Source organism: Rhinolophus sinicus, chromosome 8 (assembly GCF_057876585.1).
Source record: "Rhinolophus sinicus isolate RSI-liver-muscle chromosome 8, RSI-T2T, whole genome shotgun sequence".
NCBI lineage: Eukaryota > Metazoa > Chordata > Mammalia > Chiroptera > Rhinolophidae > Rhinolophus > Rhinolophus sinicus.
In genome coordinates this window covers 15,626,417-15,648,477 of record NC_142508.1, presented here as the reverse complement: position 1 = coordinate 15,648,477, position 22,061 = coordinate 15,626,417, and the positions used below count along the sequence as shown (strand labels likewise).

At 44.3% G+C, this 22,061-nt stretch overlaps 1 protein-coding gene and 1 long non-coding RNA gene across 5 annotated transcripts in view; one reads left to right on the top strand and one right to left on the bottom strand.

Annotated features, from left to right (window-relative positions):
• Positions 1-17,579, bottom strand: part of LOC141567618 (uncharacterized) — a 115,986-nt gene extending 98,407 nt beyond the window's left edge. The window contains exons 1-2 of one of the 2 annotated variants that reach the window (XR_016021934.1): positions 17,242-17,579; positions 15,252-16,351 (exon numbers count right to left, since the gene is read on the bottom strand). This is a non-coding gene — a long non-coding RNA (uncharacterized LOC141567618). The remainder of the gene's footprint in view (positions 1-15,251; positions 16,352-17,241) is intronic. The other variant, XR_016021935.1, reaches the window with a different exon arrangement.
• A 35-nt stretch (positions 17,580-17,614) lies between these two features.
• The window catches only part of MKLN1 (muskelin 1), a 283,828-nt gene continuing 279,381 nt past the window's right edge, over positions 17,615-22,061 (top strand). For all 3 annotated transcript variants that reach the window (XM_074315595.2, XM_074315599.2, XM_019751074.3), the window contains exon 1: positions 17,615-17,754. The gene's annotated coding sequence lies outside the window, so the exon portion shown is untranslated. The remainder of the gene's footprint in view (positions 17,755-22,061) is intronic.

Sequence of the window (22,061 nt, the reverse complement as noted above, 5' to 3'; positions counted from 1 at the left end):
TGCCTAATATGACACTGGGAGCAATTCAGCACTCACTGATTAATAAACACTGACTTCAAGAGAAAGGGCACTAAGTACCAATCAATAACTTTGTGTTAATCATACAAAACCAGAAAATAAACTGTGGCTGAGTTAACTTGGAAATGAATTTTAAACTTTCATGCAATATACTTCAAAACACTGCAAAATAGCAATTTTTAAGGATAAATACCACACAGGTTCACCATACAATTACATAAAAGCTATCACATGAAATAATAAAATTGCTATCCAATGAAAGTAGTTTACTAGTAACATGGATTTCTAGTATTTACTCAGTAAGGTTTTCTATTAACTTCCATGTCATCATCAGTAAAATCCAAGAATCTGTCTTTGAAAAAAATGAAGAAAATAGCCAGAAATTAACCCTAAATACTCATTTTTCCTTAGCAGCTTTTTAAATGTACTTACCATCTTTTATCATCAAAAGTAATATGAATATACACGCAATGTAAATTCTGGATCCCATTTACCATCTTCCTTTTCTACTGAAACAAACTACAAATTTCTCTTCTTAGAGGAGGAAAAAATTATCCTTCACTCCAAGAGGAATACAGAATATACAAACTCATACTCCATCTTCCTTTGTGAAACTCCCCGACTTACTGGATATCACATCCCCAAGTCCCTCCTAGACACACTAGCAGCTCCTGAAAAAATACCTTCTTATATCATGAACATCTTTTTTCATCAACAGAAATTATTATCTTACATGCTACAAAGCTAATGATATGATACTAAGCCTATGCTTGGTTATTTACTATTTATTTTTTAGTAAGTAATATATTCAAATAGTCCAAAATTCAAAAAAGTATAAAAGGGTATTCAGAGAAAGGTCTTCATGTCCTCCAGGTAGCTACTTCCTTCTCTTAAAGGCATTAAATGTTTAGTTCATTTTTTTTCATCCTTCCAGAGAAATACCTGTCTACTTGTATATCTATATATGTAGGTATAAATAGATACAGATACATTATATATATATATATATACTCTATATGTATAATATATATGTATATACACACAACTGTTTATAAATTCTTTTTTACACTCTTCATTCAACGCCTTGTTGTTACTTAAAATTGTATCTTCAAGAATACAGCGTATCAGAATATAATGACCTTCCTCTTTCTATTTTTATGGCGATATATAACTTTTTAAATATGTAAAAACCAGTTTCTGTGGCTCTGGTCTCTTGTTCCACCAATTCATTCAATACAGTCATTCAGACTTGTGCCGGACAAGTCTGTCTGATTCTAAAAAAGAAAATTAAATACACATTCCACCTCCAAACTTAAATACTTTCTCTATAGTCGGTCATGTTATTATATCAATGCTAAATTTGTTGGGTGTGATAACTGTATCACGGTTACACTGATAAAAGTCCCTTTTGGCAGGTGTTTAGAGGTGAAATGTCATGGTTTCTGCAACTTATATTCAAGTGGTTAAGCAAAGTAGTACAAATATACATACCACATTTGATTCAAAACACACATATACACAGAGCATATGGGTAAGTATAGCAAAAAGTTAACAATTGATTAATCTAGAAAAAGTGCATAAGGTGTTTAGAGTACTGTTTTTCTAAAAATTTGACATTTTCAAAACAAAAAGGTGGGGTAAAAAGGTTCTGGTACTTCCAAAGAGTCCCCTCATTTGTCACCTTCAAACATACTATGGTCATTTCGCTACTGCCAAACCTGTGTCCTAACCTAACTCAACCACATATCTGGCACTCTCCCAAAAGAAAATTAAAATGAGTTCTTTAGTTATTCTTAACCATTGGTCCTTCAAACTACTCAAATGTCATGGTTCCTTGGGGTCTTTCCCTGCTGCTTCAGTCCCTCCCCTTCTTTCTCCTTGTCTAGACCCTCTTTGGGGTCAGATTTATGGTATCTCACCATTTGGCGGCCTAGGTATGGAAATCCAGCCAGACACTAAATATTCAGAGGAAGGAGCTCTTGATGAGTAATTATTTTGTAATTCCCACCACACCCAACTCAATGCGATGCACATAATAAGTGTTCAAAAAATTTTACTGCAAGAATGGGTTTTTTCCAAGCAAAGGTCACGGGGACCGCTCTTGAGCAGTAAAGGGAAGACCCCCAAGCTGACTGTTCCAGCCTCCTTAGAACTGCAGCTCCAGGCTCCTCAGCCTTTTCTCCAAAACTTTCCTCTTTCTTATCCTTCCAGATTGCCACAACTGTCTTCTCCCTGACACAAACGATGACAGATCAGCCAACTGAGAACGGAAAAACCTGTTCCACAATCCCAAATAAAGCAACTGTAGAAGTTGAAATGGCCAGATTCTCTTATACTTTTCTTTGTATGGCATGACTCTTGAACATTATAATAAACTGTAAACAATGTGAAAAAAGCACCTCACCATTACCTGTCTATGGAATATTCCTTCACGGTACCCTTCCCCTGGTCTGAAACTAAGGGGGAGACCTGCCTCTGAGTGTGGGTTTGCTTTAGTTAACCGAGAAGATGTTAGAGACACTTGCATACGAAGGAAACAATCATGTGACAACCACCTGGATCTAACGACACTGCACATTGGAAAAGTTGATTCACTAACAAGAAACACGAGCAATACTTCTAAAAATAGAAATGATATCAACTTGAAATAAGACACAAATCGAAACTGCACAAATGTGTTATAGGAAGAATGTAAGTCTTTTTCAATTTTCTCTCCTGAGTACAAGTCACAGACTTGGAAGGGACCTTCAAGGTCAAACCCTGCTCCCCCAAAACTGAGACCCAGAGAGGTTAAACACCTAGTCCAACATCTCGTAACTAGTAAGATCAAGCCAGGTTTAGAACTCACATACGCTTCTCAGGCGTCTCTGCCCATTTCACCTCTAAATTTCATCAACTTAACTTTCCGTCCCAAAGAAAGCAGAGTGGATAGGGAAGCAGATGACCTAACTGCGGTCAGCGCTGCCACTAACCAGGTGTGTAAAATTAAGTAAATTGTCTCATCTATAAATTTAAATTGGATTAAACCAGCTCTGAAGCCTCTAAGAGCCAGAATATACTCTGATCCTTGATAGTGGCATAAGTTAATAGGTGGGTATTTAAAACAAATTTGATGTCACATTCTTTATACCAAGCTTTGTTACAGTTTAAGCAATTTAAAGACATTTGTACACAAACATCTTTGTTTACCAAAAATTTGATAAGCAGAAAGAATCCTGAAACTCAGCATCTATATGATTATTATTACCTACATTTTGGTAGAATGTCCTTTAGCACAAATTTTAAGCTTCAATCTGAAACCTATGTGAATGCCTAAATATACCAAAGAGTTTGGAAGTTCTACATGTCACATATATTTTCCACTCAACATGGAGTATGCCGTAGAAATGTATTAAACTCTTTAGAAATAGTTTGCACCAGCATGGAATTTTACAGACTGCTTACTGTGTTTCCCCGAAAATAAGACCTAGACGGACAATTAGCTCTAATGCGTCGTTTGGAGCAAAAATTAATATAAGAAAATAAGACCGGGTCTTATATTAATTTTTGCTCCAAAAGACGCATTAGAGCTGATTGTCCGGCTAGGTCTTATTTTCGGGGAAACACACGGTATAACCTTAAATATTATAGCAAAATAAAACTTGTCTTTAGCTCTGGTCTGCCATTATTCAAGCTAAAAAGATGTCTGCGGTAACTGTAGAATGTTACAAGGCTATCCACAACAGGAATGAGGAAAAAGCAAAAGGGGAAGGAAAAAGAACAGAAGAAAGAGAAAAGAACCCAAAAAGGAAGGCGATTGAGAGAATAAAGAATAAGGAAAGGAAAGAATAAATGAGGAGAGGAATGGCCAAAAATGGCTTGTCAGCAAGCTAGGGGCACGGTGTGTGCTAGCATCCCACAAGCATTTCAGATAGACTCCAGACACCTTCAAGTGCTTTTGTTTGTTTTCTTTTGTTTAGTTTTGGACAGAAAATTTGCCCCAAGAAGACATGTTTACTTGTGCCTGCTCCTAAGACTCCCTGTCGAGGACTGGGGGATTCCAATATATTAAAAGTTAATAGAGAAAAAGCTACAATGCAAAATACACTAGACTATTTACCTGGCACGTCCAAAATCTGACATGTTCCTCATGAGTACTCTTCCCAGAGCTCAGATCTCTTCACTCCACAAAAATACAACGATCCAAAAAGATGTTTTAGCAAGTAGTACGTATACTTATACAATTGCAATTCAGTGCTCTCCAAAAACAACAAAATCAGAAGAAGGCATTTCCAGTCAGACTCTTGGGGTGCCAGTGCGTCACCCGTGGGGTGCCCTTCCTCAGTCAAGGGGCTGGGACCATCGGACACAGAACGAGCCCAAGATATCATGCCACCATCACGTCCCCCACATAAGAGCAAACGCTCTTCAGCTATTATGTGGATAACCATTTAAAAAATCTTCTTAGAGCAAGTCTTTTGTTGGGACATTTCTGTTGTTTACAATCTCAAATTATCTTCTATTATTGAAAAAATATTCTGCACATGACATGAGATGACTAAATAATAGGGTGTTGATTCATTAAGCCTAGGACGTCCTTGTCCCAAATTGGTGACAAACTGACAAAGACAGATGGCAAAGAGCAAACTCCTGTGTGCCTTGTCAGAAGAATTAAATTAATAGCAGAAGGAATCTTAATTTCAAACCCTTTAAAAGTGGAAGAAAAGGAAGATTTTGACATATTTTTCCCTGAAACTAAGAGAAGCCTGCAAACACAGCAACCTTTCACAAACTAGCTACAAGGCACAAAACAGACCACGGATTTCAAAGATAAAATCCAAAGAAAGGCTATGAATGGTGTTTTATTTAAAAATATTTTTCACTTGTTGCTGTCAAGTACCTGCATTTTCAGGCAACAATCACTAAAAACTGAAGAGTCATCACCAAGTCTTTTGGGATACAGTCTATAAAAAGTGGGTTTTATACAATTTTGAAAAGCTGAAAAATAGGAAAAGATGAAGGAATATTTAATCTCTCTGGAAACATAAAGAAACAGAAAAAGATAATCACAGATTTTTGTAAAATGGCCAATATGGGCAAGAATGCATGTTATATCAATAATAAAGGCAGAAAGCAAAACAATCGCCAGTGACCTTGACAATGAACAGATAAGTAGCTTGGTGTAACTGTGAACATAACAAAAATTCCCCTAGAAATAGGAAACAAGCACTCAAGGTCACAGGCCATGTATAATTCTTCTTCAAGAGAAAGACCTGAGGTAGCATTTTTTTATGAGTTGTTTAAGAATTTACAGAAGTATTAAAGCACGTTCCCAGAAACTCCCCTCGTTGTCTAAATACCATCCACAAAAGGATGTCTCCAGAAGCCCAGCTGTTCCGTGACGGAGATGAGAAGCAACAGAATCTCCGAATCAGGGTCAACAACTTTTCCCAAGTGGAGCGCTCAGCTTCAATGTTGGGGTCTTCGGATGTAAACAGCACACGTATGGAGAGGAGTGCCCTTGAGACCTGCTCCTAATTCCTGAAGGAGAAAGCGGGCCAGTTACACTGCTGACAGTTTCGTGACGGGGTCCTTGATCTCCTGATCCTGGGGTTCAAGCACCCCTCTACCCTGAGACCAGTTTACTTACCAGGTGTCTTTCAAACAGCTACAAGGCTCCTGGTGAGGGTTTACAATCACGCCACGATGTAAATAAACCCAATCACAGCCCTTTAGAGCCAGAAACGCCTCACTCCACTAACCCCTCATTTTACAGATGAGCTGCCTCTGGCACAGACTGGGACAGTCTCCCCAGTGGGAACTGGAATCCAGTGGGAAGAAAATAAAGCACCTAGCACGGCATCCAAAGAGGCAGGTAGGCACTGATCATTCTGCTCAACACTACTCGACCTCAATACTCTTTCCACCAAACTAAGTAAGATCAGCCACAGCACCGAAAGAGAACTTAACAGGATAAGGAAGAACCGGAAAATGCGAAGGGAGGACCCACAGAGGAAATCCACAGGGAGGTTTGGCCAACCAGAAGCCAAACGCCTGGCTGCGAGAGAAACAGAAATGTCAGAAGTTGGAAGAAAGGACCCTCAAGAGACGTAGGAGGGCAAAGACAGATGTTGCCAAGTGCTAGTGTGATTATACACAAGAAAACTATTAAGTCTCTTCACTCTCTAACACACAGGAGGCTGTCAAAAGGCCCTGGGTTGGGGGAGGTGGGCAAATTCCAAGAAAGATGAGGGGGAGGGGATCACACAGCAAACCTCCGTCTCTCTGGCTGGCTGCTCAGTGAAAGCTGGCCCATGGGACATCCGTCCCCAGCATTGCCGTCATACGGACTACCTACCCCATCCTCAAACTGTCAAGTCTAAAGAATTCCAAACAGTTTCATAGGTTTCGTTACAAAGATTAGGCCACAGATATTGGAGTCAACAAATGACTGTAGATCTGCGTAGCAAATCACATGTAGTTCTTTTCAAAGAATAAACAGTAGCTCAAAATCTAAAGCCGTATCCATGAAATATATAGTCTAAAATCAGTTATACAGATGCTAAATCACCTCTAAGATTTAAGGTTCAACCATTTTATAAAAGCAGCTAGAAAATAAAGAGGATTTCAAGACAAAATTAAAACTTAATAGATTGTGAAAAGCAGTGAGATCTCGTGGCCTGTGCTATACAAACGTTTCCTAATCCATAAAACACACCCATAAATAAGCACCGTGTATGCCATCCAGGCATTCGATTTAAACATGTAAGTCAAATAACAGCATCTGGTGATATTTTGAAGTATTTACTGGAAATGGAAAGGAAAACTCACTAATTTATTTTCTCACAGACGCTTGTGCTATTAGCTAGCCTAGTCTTAACATACACAAAGTTTTAAAACATTGAAAAACTTACAACCTTTCATTTTTACCTTCCCATTCCCTACTTCTCACCTGTTTCTTTTTTATTTACTTTCCTTAGATAAGATTATCTTCCCCCAAACACACATCTGACTATTCTTTTTTTCTCCAACAATTTCACTCGCATTAGAACATACTGTCAAACCTTGAGTCCACCTGACTCTTGGCACCAAGGAGTCTGCTTTAAAATGGAATGCTTCCAGAGCACCACCTGTTCAAATGCCTTGGAGTCTCCATGAACCCCTCCCCACGTCTACCCCACCTCCACCGCCCCAGCAAACATGTACTCTGGATAAAAACAGTACGGCTTTAGGATGTCTCTTAGTATATCCACCTCCTTCCCACCAGATTCCAGGCCCAGAACCCTTTCCTTTGGAAACTGCAGAGCCTCCACTGATCCCCGAGTCCTCGAAATAGGGGCCGGCCGTGCAGACTTACTCTTCATCCCCTGACAGGCACCTCCTTCCTGCAACCGTGACTCTTCTACGAGGCAGTTATCTTCAGAGGACGTCCAGATTAATGCTACCAGAGTCTCTACAGACCCCAACCCATAGTTGTAACTAGGAAGAGAACTATGTCTCATAAACACCGTTTTAGTTAGTGAGCCCACAACTACCCCATCCACATCCTGTAGCTGTACATTAAGAGGCACTTGGTTAGATTTGACACAACATTTAGGTTTAAGGAACAGCAAACAGTTTTGTCATTTAATCACGTCAGAAATATTTCAGCATATTTTAACTTCTGCTCCTGGGAAAGAATACCAAATCTGAGTTTTAACAGATCCAAAGGATTGCAGAACATATGGAATTCTGAAGACACTCTCAAAATAAAATTAATGATCCCATTTCAGAGTTTTAAAACTCACTTTGCCATATGGCAATCTCTAAATGACATAACATTGCAGAAATCAAAGGACAGGTGCTGTAACTTGAAAACGGGGGGGCGGGGGGGGAACAGGCACAGAATCACAGAACTTGAGAAGAGGTATTTAATCCATTCGGCCTCAAAATACAGTCCTCTGGCCAGCAATATTAGCATCCCCTGGAAACTTATAAGAAATGCAGGTTATTAGTCCCACATTAGACCTACTGAGTCAGAAACTAGAGTTTGAGAACCACTGAGCCAAACCAACCCCTCCACTGATGAGAAAGACACGGACACAGTAATTTCCTTCAATTCTTATACAAGTTAGTGACCCAGGTCACGAGACACAGTTCTCAATAAACTTTCAAAATGACTCTTAAACCATATGCCTGAATCCAAGGAGCTCAAAAGGATCTTACAGAACAAATACGTCTTGATCTAGTGCAGTGTGGATTCTTATATCATTGCTATATAGCTAGATAGACAGACAGATACAAAACTTTTGTCATGAGTAATTTACATTTAATACCTAAAAAGAGACTTCACATTACTGACATTTCCACAAAAGCAACAACTCGAACCTCACAGGCTTTTTTATTTGTTTGGTTGGTTGGGTTAACTTTTGTTGCTGATAGTGTAGTTATAACTTGTTCTAGTTGTGTTTCGGTTCGGTGTTGAGGGCACCAGCCGTAACGTATGAGATGCATGGCTGGTCATTTGTGGGCCTCCCCTACTCCCACCAAAGAGGTTCATACCAAAGGTGTGTGAAGAGCCATCTCATAGAGGACTAAGAGGCCAGAAATTGTTAAAAGAGAAAGTAACAGTTCCTTCCGCCCTCCAAAGAACTTCACATTTTATCTTCATGTTTTTAAAAAAAACAAAAAAAAACAAAAAAAACAGATTTATATTTTCATTTATGTTTTACTTACTCTCGTACAAAATTAGTTTTCATTTGTGGAACACAATAGTGATGGAATGACAGGAAGCTAAGGAACAAGGCCAGGCCTGTAATCCAGCCACATATGTGAGCCTGATATACAGCACTAAGAGCAGACTATGTATCATCCCCTACAAGGTCCAGACCACAGATTGGGCTGTGTCATCAACCCACCAATACAGCATGTACCACATGAAATGAAATCTACAATTTTCGGCCTTAGGGCTCTCGTTCTAAACAGATGTTTGATGTATATCATACCTTTTCATATAAATATTTCAGTCTAGTAGTGGTTATCTGCACGACTAAACATCTGTTCCTATTTACGTTTCAAATGTCCCCCTTGAGATGTTTGTAACTTGGGTGTTAAGATTACCGCAGGCCGAGATTTAGAGGTTTAAGAAATAAATGTTTCCATTCCTGTTTTTCATACCGAGGCTGCTGTTTCAGTGTCATGCCCTCTTAGAGATATTTTCAGTCCTCTTTTCTGACTTCATCTATATATACATATATAATTAACTTCGATTTTACAAACCAAATTTTCTAACATAGGTCAGTGTCTGATTTTACTTCTCTGAAGACGAATCATGGACAAGTGCATGAGGCAATAGAAACAACTACTCCGTCTGATTGACACTTCCAACGTTCTCGTGTGACCTGAGCACCAAATCTTCTTGTGACTTGATTTTTCAATCCGTCATCAAATAAGGGTATCAATTCCTGCTACGTATCTAATAGGAAAGAAATCAGTCACTGAGTTAACAGTAATTCCTCTGGCAAGATTGCACTCCTTGGAAGAACTATAAATTCAGCGTAGTTCCTCATACCTGGCCTCCTTCTCAGCTCCACAATAGACCCTCGGAAGCTAAATTAGAGGGGTTCAATTATTTGAACACCGTTCACTCAACAAATATTGACGAGCACTCACTATGTGCCAGGTACTACGTGAAGCACTGAGGATATGACGACCAGCAAGACAAATACAGTGCCTGCTTTTCACAAGACATCTTAAGAGAAACATCGATTTGCTTATGGGACAATCTTCCATTTAGTTTATACGCCCACGGCTCAAATCCATTTGATTGGTAAATAATTACAATCATAATTACTCATAATCCCGCCACTCTACTCCTAAGAAAGGGAGACCACAGGAACTACATGAAAAGCTCCCAGGACACACAGACAAATGCTCTACAACAAGAAGGCCTCACATAGGTCTAAAGTAGCACCCAGTAAACACCTTATAATCAGTGGACGGGAAGCACAGTGGTAAGCCCTGGAAAACGAATCCATAGTTTTCTTTTAAGAGCAGAATACCTTAGCCTAAGTGTTTCCCTGCCAAATCCTGGACTTAAATATAAGCATATCCTTTATAACTGTGCTGTTTAATACAATAGCCACTACCCACTTGTGGCTGTTTGTAGGGAAATCAATTGGAAATTCCGTTCCTATGTCGCAGCAGGAGCACTTCAAGTGTTCGGTGGCCTCAAGTGGATAGTGACTATCACTTCTAAGTCATTAAAAATATATCATGACAATCATTTTCCTGTCATCTCAGAAAGCTCTCCAGGACAGGGCTGCGCTACGCATGCGTCTGGTAACAGTAAATGTGCAAGTTACAGCGTAATGAAATATGATGAAGCACCTGTACTCAGAGGTGGCACATAACATTATGTCTGTCCTTCGGTAGCACAGTGCCATTTCTTCCTTCCTAAGTAGAACTGAAAAGTGGGAATGTAGAGCATCTCTCCCAGTGTGCATGAGCAACCAAGAAAATTCATGCCGGCCAACCGGCCAACTGAGAATAAACCTGGGAAAGGAGGGAAAAACAGCACGTTTTGCCCCATCCTCCCTATTCCTGTTATGAGAATGTGTTGGCAGTATTTTGTGTTCTCTGGACAATGACGTATCTTAGTCTAGTGGCTAGCAGCAGAGGAGGTGAGTGAGCCCAGTTAAGAATGATGATGGGTGACCCAGGCAAACACCAACAAAAATAATGCAACTCCAATTCAATTCGGACCAACGCAATGAATTTAAATGCCTACTGTGTGCCAGCCACACACAGTGAAGAATCACCATTCTCATCTTTGATGAGCTGCATTTAGGAGGGAGTGTCCAACTTGTAAACAAAAACAATACGATCAATGCAATCAATGCAGTGAGACAAGTACGTACCAGACACAGAGGTGACAGGGTATTTTCAAAAGGTGTCCTGAGGAGAAACGGGGGGAAATTTCCTGAAGGAGGGACCCAAGAAGCAGAAGAGCAACCTAGGCAGAGCTGTGCAAAGGAACCACAAGTGGTTTGGCAATGCTGGAGAAAAATGTCTTCTTTGGTGGTCAGCAGGGGTGGGGATGAGACTAGAGAGCTAGTTCCATGCCAGACGCCAACATGACACTTACGTTTATGTCAGGCTTCCCTTGTAGGTCTGTAAACTTTCCTCACCAACACTGCAAGCAACGTGAAAACCAATCCCTAAAATCTGGTAAGTAACATGCCCACATCTGCCACGTACCTAACAATATGAAATAGCAATCATCAGCAAGAATACCAAGACATTTCTTCGGGACCCAGTACCATTTAGCAATCCGTATTTAACACGTATTTAATAAAACACAACCATTTTCATTGGAACCCTTTGTTTTCAGGAAAAAACCTGTTTCCTGTGAGTTTTATTTGGAATAGCCTTAGAGAATATATCAATGAACATATTTTCAAAACAAATGGATTACCCTACACACACATCTAAATATTCCCACTAAGAGTTTACCTGACCAGGAGATAAATGAAATAAATCAAAGGGAGAAGAGGCTGTAGAAACAACACTTCTATACTGCACAGCAGAGTAGTAGTTGTTTTCCTCCAAAATTTTCATGGCCACGTCCATCCTCTGACCACCAAAACCGTATCCTGCCCAGCAACCCAAAGGACTTCTGTGGCTGCTCATGTAAATTCTTGGAAAATATCAGCATCTTCTGGACTCTTCCTTTCACTTTATACATATGTTCAAGTCTCAAGACACAAACACTTGCAAAGAATCTATTCTCTTCAAATTACTAGGATCCCCTCTCTCTTCTCTTCACAATAAACTCCTTGAAAGTGTTAGCAGCCTATAGGCCTTAACAAATTCACCAAGAGGTTCTCCTTTTAATACACGCAAAACTTGACGGATAAAAATACATAATGTGTTCCCTGAAAATAAGATGTAGCCAGACCATCAGCTTTAACGCGTCTTCTGGAGCAAAAATTAATATAAGAGCCGGTATTATGTTATATTATATTATATTACATTTTATTACATTACGTTACCTAAGACGCGGTCTTACATAAGAATTGGTCAGTGACGTTCCCTGACTAGTACCCAGGGAGGCTGACTCCATGCAAAACCGATGCTTTCAACCATTACATACGTTGCATTGGAAATACACCTTTACCTAAGGGCCCCATGTTTGTGTGAATAGGAGGAATTATATGTTTACCTCCTATTATATACATATATACTCTGTTTCCCCGAAAATAAGTCCTAGCCAGACCATCGGCTCTAACGCGTCTTTTGGAGCAAAAAGTAATATAAGACCCGGTATTATTTTACTATAGTATTAAGACCAGGTCTTATACAATATAATGTAATGTAATATAATACCGGGTCTTACGTTAATTTTTGCCCTAAAAGACGCATTAGAGCTGATGGTCCAGCTAGGTCTTATTTTCGGGGAAACATGGTATATATGTATATAAACTCGCTGGCCCGTCGGCGAACATATAATTCCTCCTATTCACACAAACATGGGGCCCTTAGGTAAAGGTGTATTTCCAATGCAACGTATGTAATGGTTGAAAGCATCGGTTCTGCGTGGAGTCAGCCTCCCTGGGTACTAGTCAGGGAACGTCACTGACCAATTCTTACCCTCCTGAGCTTCAACTTCCCAACTGTAAAGCGGGGAAACAATGTTTCAAGTACGCATACTTATATCCACGTCTGCATAGCCACGATGACTGCAAGTAGGGACCTCATCTAGTGACAGATCAATATGTGCTATTATTTTTGCTATTTTTACTATTTAGTCCCCAAAGAAGGATGGTTTCACAACTGTCGATTCCATCAAACTGGTTATCTCTGTAAGTTCTCACCGCCCACTGTATACCATACACACATAGGAAAGGATTTTTTTTTTTTTTTTTTTTTTAAGTATATTACGTCCAAGCCCTGTTTGGATTTGGGTTCAATCGGTCTGGGATCCGGCCGGAACATCGGCTTTCTAAAGCTCTCCAGTTGCTTATAACGTGTAGCCAGGATTAAGAACCACGTATGGGTCTCTATATGCCCACAGATACATACACACGCTGGGAAAGTCTGTTTAATTTCTGACCGAATCAGTGCAGTCCGGCCCTGAAGGTGGGACGAGCGAGGCTCGCCTAAATGCTATGCCAACGAACTAAAAGTGCGGTGGGATTTACTCCCACGTCCGAATACTGCTCACCGAGGATCAACTCCCACGAGCTCCACCAAACGCAACCCTACTCCTGACGCGATCCCGATATGTTTGAGGCACAAGCCCCCTCGTCCCTTCCCCCGCAGCTCGCCTAGGGGGCCTGGCCCTCGGGACGCGTGCGTCACCGCGCCCTCCTCCCGCGCCCCAGCCCCCTCCGGCCCACGGCACGTGACTCGACACGCGCCAGCTGCACGCGGGCTCCATCAAAACAAAAACAGAAGAGGCCGGGCGGCGGCGGGGGCGCGCGGGGCTGGCGGGGAGCGGGGGCAGTGGGGAGCAGGCGCGCCCCCGCCGCCACTGCCCAGCGCCGCGGCCGCGCCTAGGCCGCCGCGGGCCGCGCGCCCCGGCAGGCTGGGGCCGGGAGGGCAGAGGGCGCCACCCTGTTTACAGCCCTCGCTCCTGGCGGGGGACCCCGCCCGGAAACGGTCTCCCAGGAGGCGGCCCTGGAGCGCGCACCCACCCGCGGCAGAGACACTCGCTGCTCGGAATAAAACCGTCGCCACCGCTCTAGGGTCGCGCCCGTGCGAGTCTCCGCTCCTCCTTGGCCCACCGCCCACGCGGCTTCGTATCAGCCCCGTCACGACTCTTGCTACGCACTTCACGCTCTCTCAGCCCCAGCGCTTCTGCAGACCACCCTCACGTGGCCGCCTCCTACCTGCCGCGGCACTCCCCCGCGACAAGGGCTGCGGACCCTCGCGCACTTAGGGACCCTGAGTCTGCTCCCACCCGGTGGGCCGTCACCCCTCTCCGGACCACCCAGCCCACCACCTCTCCTGTCCAGGGCTGAGGGTGGGTGCACAGATACAAGCTGTCAGAAGCCTAGCTTTCTACCGGACGAAGCTCACCCTCACCCTTAAACATCCCCACTCACCCTTCAGCGTAGCTGCGAACTGAATCAGATCTTTAAACGCGGGTGGGGGTGGGTAACGTCTTGAATTTTTTCCGTAATTCGCCAAAAAAAGCAAAAAAAAAAAAAAAAAAAAAGCCGAGAGGTAGCTCTGCCCATCCACTCGCCTTGAGACTCCCGGACCACGTCGTCCCACCCAATGCAACTTACAAACAGAAATGCCCACCACACACCTGCTACGTCACCTGCCCTCTGGACACCTGGAGACCCACCCAGCCCGCCTTCTGGAGCCCGCGCCTGGGTACCGTGGGAGCGACACTTTCCGGTACCCTAAACTAAGAGGGAGTGAGAGGGGACAGGCGCCCTGTCGCCCAGCCCGGGAGCGCTGTCCTCCCGCCCCCAGGCTCCTGAGCAAAGCAAGGCATCCCACGTCCCTCCCGGCGACAAGAGAGAGTAGGCAGAGGCTCGAGTGCCAGGGGTGTTTTTCCCTTGGAGAGCCCAGAAGACGCGTCCTCCATAAACAGCCCCCCCACCCCCCGCGCGCGCCGCCACCTCCTTACTTCTGGTCGGCAGCAAAGGTAGGGTAGGTGGGAGAAAGCAGCGAGTGCTGTCCTAGGTTGGGGATGTGGATCTCCGCGAAGTGAAGAGGTGGGATCTCTAAATGGAAACAGTCTCCCCCCTCGCTCCCCTCCTCCTCCTCTCTGTTTACCTCAAGTTTGAATTTTATCTGCGCAACATTAGCTGGAATGCGGACATTGAGAAAAAAAAAAAAAAAAAACCTCTCAACCCGGCAGCGGCTCCGGAGGAGCCATGTGGCATCTAGCCACCTCAAAGGGGGGAAAAGTGCTCTTCGCAACACGAACATGGAGAAATCGCCCGGCATTCCCGGGGAACGCCACGACCCCTACCTTCCCTCGCCCGGGTCCCGAACATCCCGGCTGCGACCTGTGGCCCCCTCCCGGGGGCAGGCGTGAGCCCCAGGGAGCCCGAGGGTGGGACCGCGGTGCGTGCGAAAGAGGAAATAACAGAGTCCACAGTGGAAAGGTTTCTGCTGGACCACCGGACTCAACCGCCTCGCCAGCAGCGCGAGGACGCCTCGTTCCCCCCCGAGGTCTAAACCGAGAACAGAATGCCCGTCCCGAGGTCCTGCTGGTGTGGTCCGGCCGGCTTTCCCCACCCTCCACAACTTACCTTCCCGCGGAGCACACGCCGCTGCTAAAATCCCTTTCCCTTCCCTTCCTCCGGAGCGAGACGTACGGGGGAAAACGATGCGCATGTATGTTTGTAGAGCATATTCTTCTAGAATTTCCCTCTGATGATCACAGGGAGCGATGGAGGCTCCGAGGACAGGTGCAGGGCTGGCCGAGGCTGCCGGCTGAAAGTTGTTCTCTCCGCGGCGGGCCGCGGGGTCCCCCGGCCGAGCTGAGGACGGGGTCTCCCTGCCCCCCCTCGCCCCCCCCCCCCCGGTGTGGCCCCCTTCTCCTCGCCGGCTCCGCGGCAAGGGAGGTGGCGTAGTTTCTCTTCCTCCCACCTCTTCTCACTCACTTGTTTTCGTAGCCGTGGGCTCCCCTAATGCTTTCCTCTCCACAATGTTGTTTCATTATATCATGTCCATCATGTGACACCGGAGAGGCCTCTCTATGGAAACTTAAAGGGGCTCCCACGTGACTGCAGCAGCAGCAACAACAGCAGCAGGACTGGCGGCGGCGGCCGAGGCGTTCTCACCACCACCCACCGAGCGTCCTTCGCAGCATCCCCGGAGGGGCTCCCGGCGCTACCGAAACCCGGATCAGCGAGTCGCAGCATCCGGGAGCCGTGGCATCTGTGCGTGCGTGTAGCCTTTGCTCATTACATAGGAAACCGAACAGAAGGCGCGTCCTTAAGTCCTTTCCCACAGTCACCAAACCCACGCTCTGTTAAAATGACATTTCGTGGCTCCTACTTTCCTTTCCCCAAGAGCAATGACTTCTCTGTCAGGTCTGATTAAATTTTACCAAGTCAAAAAAGAAAAACCGGATTTGTCCCTCTGCGAGTTCAGGCAGCTAGCTCTTGGGTCGACAACAGAAATGACAAAACAATACTGACACATAGAATCAGCCATTTGAGACATAATTACCATCACCGCCCGCTTTAAAACTTTTCTGGAATTACATGCCTCTGGTGACTGTGGATGATGCTTGCAGGAGACAAAATGCGATGCAGTTTTTTCTCTTCCGCCTCTACATCAGGGCTTTGTTGCTGACAACAGTGAAAACTTGTTTGTGTCAGGAAGTGAGGTACGAAGATGCGACCTGAAAGGTACAGGCAAAACCAAAGTGGCACTTTTGCATTACTTTCTGACCACATTCCTTCAAATGGTGACAAGCAGCTGGTCTGCTGTAAAATGCATCGAGGGTGATTGGTGGGAAATAAGACAATCAGAAAAACAGAGTTTCCCCTTAATCAAACTTTACATGCCAGACCCTAGAAATTATAGATACATGTGAGTATATGGAGAGAGAAAAGCATGTGCATTTTTGTATTTTGAACTAGTAATTTTTGTCGTCATATTTAGCATTTAACTCAAGTATTTAACACTTTGAAAGACTTATTGAAATCCAGTGATGGGCGGACTTGCTAACATCGGTTTTGAGTGGCTTCGGTATTGAATCACGACCGCTTTAATGGGCTGACAACTTAAATCCCAAATCTCTGCCCGAAAGTTTGTGTGGACCATGGCGATTTTATCCTGTAAATCTAAGCTAAATAGCTATCCCTGTGTTTCAGTTCACGCTTTCCCCTGTGTAAGGAAAACTCCCTGTTGGGACTGGCAGAATTATGAGAAACTTCGCAGGAGACCGAAGAGGGGGGTGGGTGACCGTGCTTTCTTTCGGCTTTCCCTTGCCTGTATCTCTTTCCACCTCATCAGTTCACCTCATCAGCCATGATGAATGAGTCCCACTACATCCCTTCTAATTCCATAATATGTCCCCCAATTCTTACCTTCCTAGCTCATGCGAAAATTCTTCCACCTCTTGCCCCTTTTCTTCCCTTGCCTCCCAATTCAGCCCCCACGCTGCCTGGGTCCTTAGCTCAGGCCTCCCCGAAACACTCCCTCCCAGTCTTCCTTCCCCTGCAGCTCACCCCCACCCCCCACCCTTGTCACAGCTCGGCTCCCTTCTCAGCAACTCTACCCCCTTACCTCTCATCGACCTCCTTTATTCTCCTTCACAGCCCGGCCCTTGACTTCTCGGCCTCTTCTTCCCCTTCTTGACCTGCAATGTCCTACCCCAACTGGGGTCTCCTTCACACCCTTGTCTCTGGTCCCATCCCTTCTGACGCCAAACCCCTGCGTTCCTCAACGGCTCGGCCTGGTCGGCTTTACCATGAATTTGTGCCCGTGCCCCGGGGCTGAGATAGGAGTGTGGGGGCAAGAAAGCCCGCCGGCGGCGGCCCCCGGCTCGCCCCCCTCCGCCCCTCCCAAGCCCGGGTTGCGGCGCTTCCTGGGCGGATGGTTGGGGCTTGCTGCAGCAGCTGCGGTTCTGCTGTGTCATGCAAGGAGGCGGCAGCGGCGGCCGGAGCTGGAGGGGGAGGAGGGGAGGAACCTGATCTCTCCGGTAGCGAAGGGCTGGAGGCAAACACCGAGCTCCCCCAGAGCCGCCCGAGAGCAGGGAGGGCTCCGCTACCCCGGGGGGCCCTCCCCGCGGGGCAGATGGTAAGTGGGGCTGCGCAGGTGGTCGCCTTGGGAAGGCAGCGCGCAGGGGGGTTAGCAGGGGAGGCGGGGAGAACCAGGAGTCACCCGGTCAAACTGAAGGAGCCCAGTGTCCGGTTGAAAGGGACCCAGGCCGTAATAAGGATGACCAGCCAAACGCAGCAATAATTACCATTCAAATAACGCCCCGCAGTTGACCCAAGCTACACAGAGGAGTTGTGCATCCCAAACCCAGGACAGAGCTAGAGGCAAATGATTCAGGGTTTGAGACCCGTCATCCCATCAGCCGTGGAGCTTTAGGGTGCAGCTGGGTAGGAAAAGGCAACAGACCATATCCCTATAGCCTGGTTGCGCTTTATGGATTGTCTTGTTTAAAACTAGGGAAGGGTATGGAAACCTGCCCAGCCTCACTTTAGCCTCGAAAATAATGCTCTTGGCCAGTGGCCTCAGACAAACAGCCACTGGAGCAATTAAACAATCAATAGGAAAAATAGCTTCATTCCCCTCACCACCCTCCTTCCCCAAGCTCTTTCAACCAGGGTGATTTATTCTGCTTAAAGGAGAAAGAAAACTACGCGTTTATATTCATTCCCTCCCACCCTATCCCCGTTAGCCTCCACCCTACACAAACTGCCGACTCCACTATTCACCCCACTTTCAGACCATCATTCATGTTGGATGAGGGGACTGCCTTACACTGAACAATTTCACGTCCTCTGCCTTTTACCACAGGGGAATCAGAGACACAGAACTAACAGCAGTGAATGCAGGGACCAGCGGGGCACAGGTGAACATTACTTCTTTTACCTGAGTGCAATTTCTCAGGGCAACCTTTTTTATTACTATCATTCCTTTCCATTTCACTCCCGGAAATTTTACAGCACTTTCTGAAATATATATATATATATATATATATATATATATATATATATATATATATATATATAATTTTTTAATGTCAGTCGTACATTTAGAAGTAAGGGGTTGGTGGGATTCACTGAAAAGGCTAATGACTGTCTCAAAAGCACATGCTGTTGCTAGGGAACTCAGGCTCATCCTGCTCTCTAATCACTAGCATGTTACATGGAAATCAAACTTCTCTGGGTGTTATTAAAATGAATAGCATTTGGTTAAAAGTGTTCTTGCTTGTGTTGTAGCATCCTGGATTATTATCGATTGCCTCACACCCACATACCTTGTTTTCCTAATTTGATTTCTGTATTTGCGTCACTGCCAGGGACACACACACTAGACCAGTCAGGTTCACTTCCTGTTTCTCAGAAGTGGTTTATATTTGGTCTCATAGCACTAGCTGGTACACCATTATCAAACTGATTCTCTTGGAAAGAAATCTGTGCTTTCCGTGAAAACAAATTAGCCCAATTAAATTCTAATTCCCCATGGAAAACTCATCATTTGAGGAATAAAGTAGACTGACTGCCAGTTGCCATTTGAGAAAACCATTATTGAAATGTAAAGCCTAGAAAAATCCACCGTCTTTATTTTCCTTTATCCAGAATCTTCATTCCTCTGCATTAGAACTAACACAAACTCAAGTAGGGAGTAGATTTAAAGACGATATTTCTAAAATGAGGCCCCAAAAAATACACATTGAAGCTGGGGAAATCATTTAGACCAAATAAGGCATAGAACTGACTAGAATCCAGGCCCCAGGAGCAGAAATAAGCTTGGGTTGACCCTGGGGTACTCTGAGAATAGTGTGATTACAAAGCTACGCCACAAGTGGGATCCCATCACTTTGTGTACTAATTGTCTCTTTTACCAATCCCCTATATCCCTTGCTATTTTTTTTTTCAGTTCCTTCCTCTATAACAAGGATATCACAAAGGCAATATCGTAAAGATAAGCACTATGTAAACCGTTTGGTGGGTTCTGATGTAATTTGTTTAGATGGAAAATAATAGGGTGAATATGGCATTGAGGAAAGGTCAGCTGAGTGAAAGTTAGGAAATCTGCTCCCACTTCTCCTATGGACTAGATGACCTTGGCTGAGCCATTACAGGTCTTCTGTCAGTTTCCTCACGGAAGTTTAACAAAAGTGCTGGACTAAAAGATGTCTAGGATTCCTTCCATTTACAAAAATTCTGTGATTATACTGAACTCACTACATAAAAATTTCAATTTTAGTTGGATTTTACAATGTTAAATTTTGACATTGAAACTTTAATAACTACCCATAGAGACCTTGGAGGAAATTGTAATGGGAAATTATTTGCTGTTGATACATCATTTTTTAGTGTCAGATGGCAGATAATCAAATGAAATCGACCTTACTCTTAATGTACTTATTCTCTGCTTGTGTGGTAGTATTGTAGAAGCAACAGGGTAAGAGGTAGAAAGGATATAAAAGTGTACAGAAAAGGCTTTCAGACATTTTAGATTTAATTAACTCAAAGGACTTTGATGAAAAAAATGATGGAATGATGAGGAAGGGCTAACAAGAAATAAATAATCAACTGAATCCTCATGGAGTTAAATAATCTATTTGCCTGTATTTTAATTAGTGTCAGGCGAAAATATACCTAGCACAGATTTGTGAAGTTTTCAGATTCAAGACGTTAAGAAGTAGCATGAAGAAATGTGAGATTGGTGCCAGAGAGAAAAGACCTGACTTTGAAACCCAACTCTGCCACTTTATTCATTATTGAGTGTCTGCTCTGTGTCAGGTACTGTACTAGGCACTGCCAATGCAAAGATGAGTAAGACAGTTGGCTTCAAAGGACCTGAGAGTATAATGAGGAGACAGATGAGTATACAGCTGCCCACACAATAGTGAGATGGTATCAACACGGGATCTCCCTGGAGGGGTACCTAACCTTGATGAAGCATAGTCGGGGTCCCTAACCATAGAAGGGGAATTTGGAGAGGAGTTCTGAAGGAAAAGGAGAAACAATCCAGACAAGTGGGCAAATTAAAAAGCAAGGTATTCCAGGCAAAGAAAGCACTATGTGTAAAATCCTGGTGCTAAGAAGGTGTGCCCAGAGGGCTGAAGGACAGTGCCCACCAAAGCAGCAGATTCTCCGTCAGTACATTGGATGAATGCATGGCAGGAGGCCTGAAGGATACACCCAGAGAGATCAGCAGACTCTTGTATTATGAAAGGTCGTGTATATTTTCCTAAGAAGTTTCCATTTAGCCTACGGCCGATGAAAAACCACTGACGAACTTTAAGGAGCATGTCCATTTTAGAAAGATGACTCCAGTTTGGAGAATTTATTAGTGTAACACTGCAAGCGGGGAGATTGGTTAGGAGGCGAGCAGTACAGGAAAGAAATGATGGACATGTAAGCTAAGGCCGCAAGAAGGGACATGGAAAGAGAAGGAGAATTCAAGCAATAGTAAAGATATAGAACCAACTGAATTTTATTATTGATCGTCCCTGCATTAAGGACCAGGAAGAGACTTATGGCTCAGGGGAATGGGAGCATAGTGGTACCCTCTGCCTAGATGGAGGCTTCAGGAGGAAACGTAGGTTGAGGAGGGAAACTAATCAGTTTAGTTTGAAACATGTTGAGCTTGAAGTGTCTGTGGGATAGCAAAGGGAAGGCTCCTACTCCCTAATTGAACAGGCAAGTCTAGGACTCGGGTGAGAGATCTATGCTGGAGCCATCAGAATAAGTGATAGTTTCTGGAAGTAGATGAAACCCCCCAAGAAAAGAGCTAAGGCATAGGAAGAGGAGAGGACCTCCTCCGGAACCGTATGAAACTGCCCACGTTTATAAGGTGAGGAAAGAAACATCCAGAGAGGTAGCAGGACCAGGAACGAGTCGGTTCAGAGAAGCCAAGGGAGGAATTGACAACGGTATTAAATGCTAGAGAAAGGTCAAGAAAAAATGAGGACTGAAAGTGCTTGCACTTAGCAACAAGGAGGTCATTGTTGTGTTTGGCAAGAGAGAGTTTATGGGGATAATGCGGTTAGTAACCCCACTGCAGAGCACTGAGGGGTGGATGGGAGGAGAGGAGGTAAATAGAGGAAGTTCTTTTGGATAAGGACTAAAGGGCACGTAGGGAAGGAAAACAAATGTATTGGGAAGAGAGTAAAGTCATGGCCTGTTAAGGCTTCTTAGGGCAAGAAGGAAATAATCCAGTAGTACAAAACTCTTGCCTCTTTCAGCCTTCTCCCTCAGTTCAATGGCGTCACCATCCACAAATTGCTCCAAGCCAAAAACCATAGAGACATGCATGAGTCCTCTATTTTTCTCAGTTCTCCCCTCCAATCCATGAGGAATTTAGGTCAACCCTTCCTTCAAAACATTTTCACAGTCTGTCTCTTTCTAGCTCCTCTGCGA